Below are 8210 nucleotides of genomic sequence, written 5' to 3'. Positions count from 1 at the left end.
GGGAGGGAGAAGAAAAGGGGAAGAGACAAGTACAAGGGAGGGGAAAGGGGAAATAGGGAGGATACAGGTATAAGAGGGATGGGGAAAGAAAGAGGTACAGAATGAATGGGAGGAGAAGGGAGGCCAGGAGGGAAGAGGAGAGGAAGGGAGGGGATGAGAGATACAGGAGTGAGGAAGAAAAAGGTTGGGGGGGGGGCCACTAAGATACAGGAGGAGAATCAGAGGAGGGGATGCTGAGGTACAGAAGGAGGTGTGGAGTGATGAACTCCTGCGATATGGAAGGGGGTAAAGGAGTCCTAATAGGGAGAAAGCAAAAAAGACACAGTTTCAGGAGAGAAATTCTAAGATGTCTGGGCTGACGTTCAGGAGAGGGATAGGCCACGTGGGTAAGGTTCAAAAAAAAGGAGAAGAGGGTTGACATTAGCTAGGCGGGTGAGGTATTTGAGAGGAGGAGGCAGGAAGGTGGCTTGGGTGAGGGACAGGGAGGAGGTCCCCTTTATCTGGCCTTTATCTTCCGTCATGTTTCTTCTATTTGCCCCCAACAGACCGCAGTGGTGTCACCCTCTTTTTAAATATCTCTTTCCCGCATCATTCACCCGCCGTACACTTCAGTGGTGCCACCATCCTCTCTTATCCACACTATGGAGCGGAGAGATAACCCATCTGGGATCCTGAAAACCAGACGCTGAGGTGCGATACAAGCGGGATGTGGCCCTCCCTCTGCTATGGTGTTCCTGGATTCTCTGGAGAGATTAACAGGAGCTTTGACCTATGGTTGGCTTTGCTTTTGATGCCTTGCTGTGTTTAGGTCTTTCTATTTCGGGAAAGACTATCCTTCCGGTTTCCTTGTTTTTGAATCTCCTCCTCAGATGCGCCTTTTTCGACTCCTCGTTTCCCTAAGCTATATTTAGTGTCTTTGTTTGACGGGCTTAGCCTTGGTTCCCCCTCCTCAGGTCTTCCGTAATTAAACAAATAAAAGGGTGTTTGCTGTCCTGTCCTCCTCCTCAGGTTTCCTTCACCGACAATCCTCTTTCAAGGTCACAGGGTGTTGTACCCTTCAATGCTTAACCCTACTCCTCTGCCCTCCAACCTAGCCAGCTGATTAACCATTCCCCTTAACTGTTTCCATGACATCCTGTTTGTCTGTCTTGTCAGTTTAGATTGTAAGCTCTTTTGATCAGGGACCATCTCCTTTGTGACTCTGTACAGCACTGCGTTCGCCTGATAGAAACAATTCCCAGTAGTAGTGTGAAGAGTTTCAGTCTTTGGGAAGCGGAGCTGAGATTGTGATGTCATAATGCCTCATTCCACCAATAAGAGTCAACCTCATCAGTGATGTCACAATGGCTCGATTGTCCTGTACTCCCCCTCTGCCCTCCAACCCAGCCGGCAGATTAACCGTTCCCCTTAACTGGATCCATGATATCCTGTTTAGATGGTAAGCTCTTTGGGGCAGGGACTGTCTTCTTTGTGACTCTGTACAGCGCTGCATACGTCTGGTAGCACTATAGAAATACCTGCAAGAGAAAAACAGCTGTATTATATAGTGTATTAGCGTAACACATAACATAACAAATAAGAGAGATATGATACATACTAAAACGGAGACATAACACTTATCAAGCATCTAATAAGCACAAATCAGAACATTTAAATAATAGAGAAACTATTATTTAAATGTTCTGATTTGTGCTTATTAGATGCTTGATAAGTGTTATGTCTCTGTTTTAGAATGTATCATATCTCTCTTATTTGTTATGTTATGTGTAGACTTGTAGGCAAATATAAACAAAAAAATCCAACGGAACTGTAGTGAAATATCACGTAGAAGAACAAAGGCAAAAACCGCAGTGGTGATGTACAAGATGCCAAGTCTTTAATGGAACGATCATAAAAATAATCTTAAATGAACAATCATAAAAAATAAATAATATAATCATATAACAGTTTGTATCCAAAAGAATTGATGAACCCTTTTGGATACAAACTGTTACACTTCTCCCTTTATATTCGCGGTTTCAGCAATCGCGGTTTCGATTATTCACAGTTTTTAGCTTGCTGGCTCCTCCCCCCCAAATTACATCAGCTTGCATAGAGAAATCGCCGATTCCAAGCGTTTACAGAGAAAATCGCTGATTCCCAGCACTTTCTTCACCGTGTTTTGCCTCTCCTTCAGGTCTCCCACCATGTTATTCGCAGTTTCACCATATTCACGATGGTTTTTAATAGAAAACAGCGAATAACATATGAAAAAGTTATTCACAGTTTTTCTGTATTCGCGGGTCTGTTAATCCCTTATCACAGCAAATACGGAGGGAGAAGTGTATATGATTATATTCATTATTTATTTTTTATGATTGTTTATTTAAGACTATTTGATCGTTCCATTAAAGACTTGACATCTTGTACATCACCACTGCGGTTTTTGCCTTTGTTCTTCTATGTGTAGACTTGAATCCAATTGAATCCTCGCTAAACAGAGTTCTAGGCAGGTTACAAACAGTTTATCATTACATAGAATTATACATAGTATCATCCATGCTTAGGGTTGCCAGATTTCCTCTAAAAAAAAAAAAAAAAAGAGGGCACTTGGTTCCACCCCATTCCACCCCCAGCCCCGCCTGTTCTGCCTCCAGCTCCACCCCATTCCACTCCAGCCCCACCCCCACATGAACCTCCCTGAGCTTGGGACCGCGTCTGCGCATGCGCGGATGTCGATGCGAAGAAAGCATATACTTATGAACGTGCATGCACACGCATATGACATCATCATGTTGACATTCATGCATGTGCAGACTCTCTCCAGATGCGGCCCAGATATCAGGGACTTCCAAAACCCGGACAAACTGTTGGGCTTTGGAAATCCCTCCGGGCACCCGGAGAGTGGGTTTTCCCGAACGTATTGGAACCCTAATCCATGCCCAGGAAAAGGATCTAGGTGTCATTGTTTCAGATACGTTGAAACCCTCAACTCAATGTGCGGCGACTGCTAAGGAAGCAAATAGAGCGTTAGGAATTATCAGGAAAGGAACGGAAAACAAAGATGAAAATGTTATTATGACTGCAACATGAATGCTGTTTGCAAGCTGTCAGGTCAAAAGTGCGCTGGGACAAAGGCGCGCCCAGACAATTGAGCGCAGCGTGGAGGTGCGCGCCGCTCAAAATTACTGTTTTTAGGGCTCCGATGGGGGGGGCGTGGGGGGGAACCCCCCCCACTTTGCTTAATAGACATCGTGCCACGTTGTGGGGGTGTTGGGGGGTTGTAACCCCCCAAATTTTACTGAAAACTTCACTTTTTCCCTGTTTTTAGGGAAAACGTTAAGTTTACAGTAAAATGTGGAGGGTACAACCCCCCATAACGCCGGCGCGATGTCTATTAAGTAAAGTGGGGGGGTTCCCCAATAATCCCCCCGTCGGAGCCCCTAAAAACTGTAATTTTCTTCGGCGCGCGCCTCCGTCTTGCGCTCAGTAGTCGGCGCGCGCCTTTGTCTTTCACGCCGTTGTCTATGAACCGTTTGCAGTTCTGGTTGCCGTATATAAAAAAATTTTTTTAGTGGAATTAGAAAAGTTACAGACAAGAGCAACAAAAATGATAAAAGGGATGGTACAACTTCCCTATGAGAGGAGACTAAAGCGGCTAGGACTCTTCAACTTGGAGAGGGGATATGATAGAGGTTTATAAAATACTGAGTGGCGTCTAAACGCAGCCTGCCTTCGTTGCCAGGCTCCGGAAGCAAGCTTGGGACACATGTTTTGGACTTGTCCTAAGGTGCAACATTTTTGGACTGCTATCTTTGCTTTTGTGGAGAATCTTTGGCATGTCAACATTCACAGCTCACCCTTGCTTTTGTCTGGGACTGTTCCTCACTACTTTCCACGTTCTAAAGGAATTGCAGCTTTCCTTAAGTGGTCTATCCAGATTGCTCTGAAAAGTGTAGTTACTTACCTGTAACGTATTTTCTCCGTGGACAGCAGGATAGTCAGCCACATATGGGTGTTGTCCCAACACCTCCCAATTTGCGGATAAGCTCTCCAATAGCTCAGAGAGATTTTTTTTTTTTCTCTCTGAGCACGTGCAGTGCCCGGGCCCCACTGGGCATGCCCGAGCCTTACCCATTTCCCCCTGCTTCCCCCTAATCCCCAGGATGTTCCTAGCTGTGGCCGGGTCGGCCGTATGGGGAGGCGGGTGGGTTGTGTGGCTGACTATCCTGCTGTCCACGGAGAACCTACGTTACAGGTAAGTAACTACACTTTCTCCTAGGACAAGCAGGATGAGTCAGCCACATATGGGTGACTCCCTAGCCGAGGGATGTACCGACTGGACCTGCGCCTTAGCGCTTTGTGCATCCCTCGCCTGGCTGTGGAGGCCAAGCCGGGCAGGGTAATCAGGCAAAGCAGGTAAAGTTGTGGAAACAAGGTTTTAGATAAAGTGCTGTGTTAACTGAGCAATAATACTCACAGAACAATGAACTGGTCAATGACAATCAATGAACAGTGAGAAACCAACTGGTCAACAGTGACCATTCGTACTTGTATGTGAGAATTCATACTTGCCTATTCCACATTCAGTCTAGACAGGAGTGCTGGAAGACCTACTTAACTCACAGAACAGCGAAAACTGGTCAATGACAATCAATGAACAGTGAGAAAACCAACTGGTCAACGGTGACAATTCATAACTGGTCAATAGTGACAATTCGTACTTGCATATGAGAATTCATACTTGCCTATTCCACATTCAGACTAGACAGGATTGCTGGAAGACCTACTTAACTCACAGAACAGTGAAATTGGTCAATGACAATCAATGAACAGTGAGAAACCAACTGGTCAACAGTGACAAATCGTACTTGCATGTGAGAATTCATACTTGCCTATTCCACATTCAGTCTAGGAAGGAGTGCTGGAAGACCTACTTAATCAATATCTATAACACCCTACTTGAACAGTGTTTGTCAAGGCTGTGCTAGTGGTTGCTGTCCCTCCCGTGAGGGAAGAGCCACTTCCAAGACTGCTCGGCCGAATGCATTTGGAGCATGGAATGCTATGTCGAGGCAGTAGTGCTTGGTGAAGGTGTGCATGGAGGACCAAGTGGCTGCATCGCAGATGTCCCCTATTGGTATGTGGTGCAGAAGTGCCGTTGTGTTGGCTATGGTTCTGCGCTGGTGGGCGTTGGCTCCCACCTGCGGTTGATGCTGCGCTTTTCTATAGGTGAAGGGGATGCATTCTTATATCCAGCGCGAGCGCCTGCGATTGGTGGCCGGAAGTCCTGGTCTGTTTTGGTCGTAGGAGACGAACAATTGAGGCTTGTCTAATCTGCTGCATAGTCAGGGCCCGCACACAGTCCAGGAGGTGTTGCTGAGGTGGCAGTGTGCCTCCCTGTGGGGAGATGTAGAGTGCCGGGAGGCACGCTGAAGCCACCTTCGGCAAGAATCGGGGGTGGGTTCTGGGTACCACCCTGTTCTCATGAGGGAGTGTGTCGGTAGAATCTTCTGCAGGACTTAGGATGTTCCAACTCACAGACAGACCGTCGGGGCTGAGACGGCGATGGGTTGATCTCTTTGCGCAGAAGGTCGAGTATTTTGAGTTCGGTTCGGTTGCAAACAGGTCGATGCTCGGTGTGCCCCAGGTGCTGAAGATCTTCTTCATCGCCGCTGGGTTGAGACACCACTCATCGGGATCCAGCTGGTGGCTGAGTCTTTCTGCCAGGTCGTTCTGCTCCCACAGGAAGCAAGTTGCCTGGATGGGGCATTGAATGGAGTTGGAGAACTCCCACATGTGGCAAGCTTCCTTGCATAGCGAGGTCGACCCTGTCCCTCCCTGTTTGTTGATATAGTGCAAGGCCACCTGGTTTTCTGTTTGGGTGAGGACTGCCCTGCCTGTTTGAAGGTTTCGAAGGCATTCCCTAAGGCCCTGAGCTCCAGTAGGTGGGTAGTCAGAGGTTGGGTACACTGGTCCCAGTGACGTCTGAGGTGCCCTTTCAGGGATCACATGAGTAGTCTGGTGTGCTGCACAACAAAGACCGGAGCGTGCTGACGATGAGCTGCTGGCAGGGATGCGCTGGGCCAGGGATGTCATGGCGTCGATCTGGTAGTCCCGTAGGATGGCCTTGGTCTGCGTGGTATTGATGACTGCCCAGATGAACGATATCCCCTGGGTGGGTATCAGGTGGGATTTCATGTAGTTGATGAGGAACCCCAGTTCTTGGAAGAGGGTTATGGTGGTTGACGGGGCTGCCAGCTGTCGAGATAAGATAGGATGCGCACCCCTTGAAGGCGAGGATGTGCCACTGCCACGCACTTTGTGAACGCTCTTGGAGCCATTGAGAGTCCAAGGGGCAGGACCTTGTACTGGAGGCGTCTGTCTTGGCTTTAGAAGCGACGATGCCTCCTGTGGGCTGGGTGCATGGGATACTAGCCAATACACGGGCTGTAACAGGGCCAAGACTGTACCCAGAGAGTGCGTCTGGACCTTGTGTATGCATCTGTTGAGCTTACAGAGATCCAGGGACAAGCGTTGTCCTTGTCCATGGTGACGCGGGGGTTCCTGGAGTAGAAACCCCTAGGTGATCTCCTCTGTTCGTCACCGCCTCTATTGATTCTGCCGAAACAGGTCCTCTCCTTGCTGCAGGAAAGTTGGGTCGTCAGATGGAGGGTGCCCCGCCCACTCGGGGGGGGGGGCGGGAGTGGAGACGAATTCGGAATCCCTGCTTGATGATGCTGAGGGCCCACTGGTCAATGGTGATCCTGGGCCAAGCCTTCGCAGACAATCTGATCCTGCTGGGCCGGAGGGTAGTCAAGGTTCTATTTTTGTCTTGGGGAGAGGGCTGTCCTTGGATGCCCCTGCCCCTCGGGCGGTGCTTGTTTGCGTAGCAGTTATGTTACTGTTGCGAGCGCTGGGGCACAGACTGCTGCCAGTGTGGACTGGCTCAGTTGTGAGCTCGAGTCTCTATTTTATTTTATTTATTTCCTCTCACTGGCCTCCTGATAAAGCCGCATCTGGATCTGGAGCGCAGCAATTCGTGCGCTCAGCATTGCGCCCTCGAAGGTCTTTTTCCCCGTGGAAACCAGGGTTTTTCAGGTCCTTCCCTGACGGGGGTTGGAGGGGGGGTTGTGCTGCCCCGTTTCTCTTAAGCTACCGCAATGTCCATGTATGGCTGCTGCAGGTTGTCGAATCCCTGGGCTGGAAAGATCTGGTACTTCAATCCCAGTCTCCTTGATGTTGGTTGCCCTGAGGGAGTCAGCCAAATCTTGTCTCTGTAGTCCAGGAGGTTCTTGTGGACTGGAATCGCCACTGCCTGCGTGAAGTACTGGTACTGGTAGTTCAGGCCTTGTAGTACTCTGTCTTGGGTACTTGTTGTCCACCCACGTGGATCTTGAGAAAGGCTGTGAGTTTCTGGAGGGACTTGGGGTGAGTCCTCATTTGTGGGGGTTTTTTTTTTTTAGTAAATATTTATTTATTTTTGTGGGTGGTGACTCGGGGCGTGGCTGGAGGCTGGTGTGTAGCTTGTTCCTCCGTTGCTTGGGTGCATGGCATTCCGCTGAACCACGCCATGTTGTTGTGCGTGGCTCCCTCTAAAGGGGGACATAGTGGGGAATGTAGCCCGCTGAGAGAGGAGTGGGTCAGCAGGAGGATTAACTGTGGCTGCTGGTCCCACCCCTGGTGGTTCGCAGGTTCATGTGCTGCTCCACTTGACTGGTTGGGTGGCTCAATGTACCCCACCGCCCTTCTCTGTCCTTCTTGAGAGGGGGGGGGAGAGCCTGCAGAGAAGGGGCAGGATGCACCCCTTCATCTGTGCCAGTGCTCCTGGCTGCGTTTCCCACTGTGCCTGGAGGCAGAGAAAGAGGAGTGATAATGCCTCTTGAGTGGGCTTCTGCTGCTGTACTGCCTATTGTATATTAAACTGTACAGCGCTGCATATGCCTTTCAGTGCTATAGAAATCATGAATAGTACAGAGTCCCTCATGCTAGCTGGAAAAGCACTCTTCCTAGGTTTTATGAAGAGCAAACAGCTTTTTAGACTGAGAAGTTTCAAACCCCCACCTTTGGAGAGGCATGGTCTGACATGCCGCATCTCTGAAGATATCAGCACCCTGCTGAGAAAGGCAGACTCCTGTTCCCAACATGAGAGGGGGAGGGGGGCAGGGTGGGAAAGGTGTGAATTGTAGACTCTGCAGGACCCCAAGAGGGAAAGAAACATCGAGGTTTTT

At 49.1% G+C, this 8210-nt stretch overlaps 1 protein-coding gene across 1 annotated transcript in view; it reads left to right on the top strand.

Moving 5' to 3' along the window:
• Positions 1–215: 215 nt before the first annotated feature.
• The window catches only part of CCDC114 (coiled-coil domain containing 114), an 86439-nt gene continuing 78444 nt past the window's right edge, over positions 216–8210 (top strand). Inside the window, exon 1 of the mRNA XM_033961655.1 lies at positions 216–489. The gene's annotated coding sequence lies outside the window, so the exon portion shown is untranslated. The remainder of the gene's footprint in view (positions 490–8210) is intronic.

The sequence above is a fragment of the Geotrypetes seraphini genome, chromosome 10 (genome assembly GCF_902459505.1).
Source record: "Geotrypetes seraphini chromosome 10, aGeoSer1.1, whole genome shotgun sequence".
Taxonomy (NCBI): Eukaryota; Metazoa; Chordata; class Amphibia; order Gymnophiona; family Dermophiidae; genus Geotrypetes; species Geotrypetes seraphini.
This window is presented reverse-complemented; position numbering and strand designations above follow the sequence as displayed.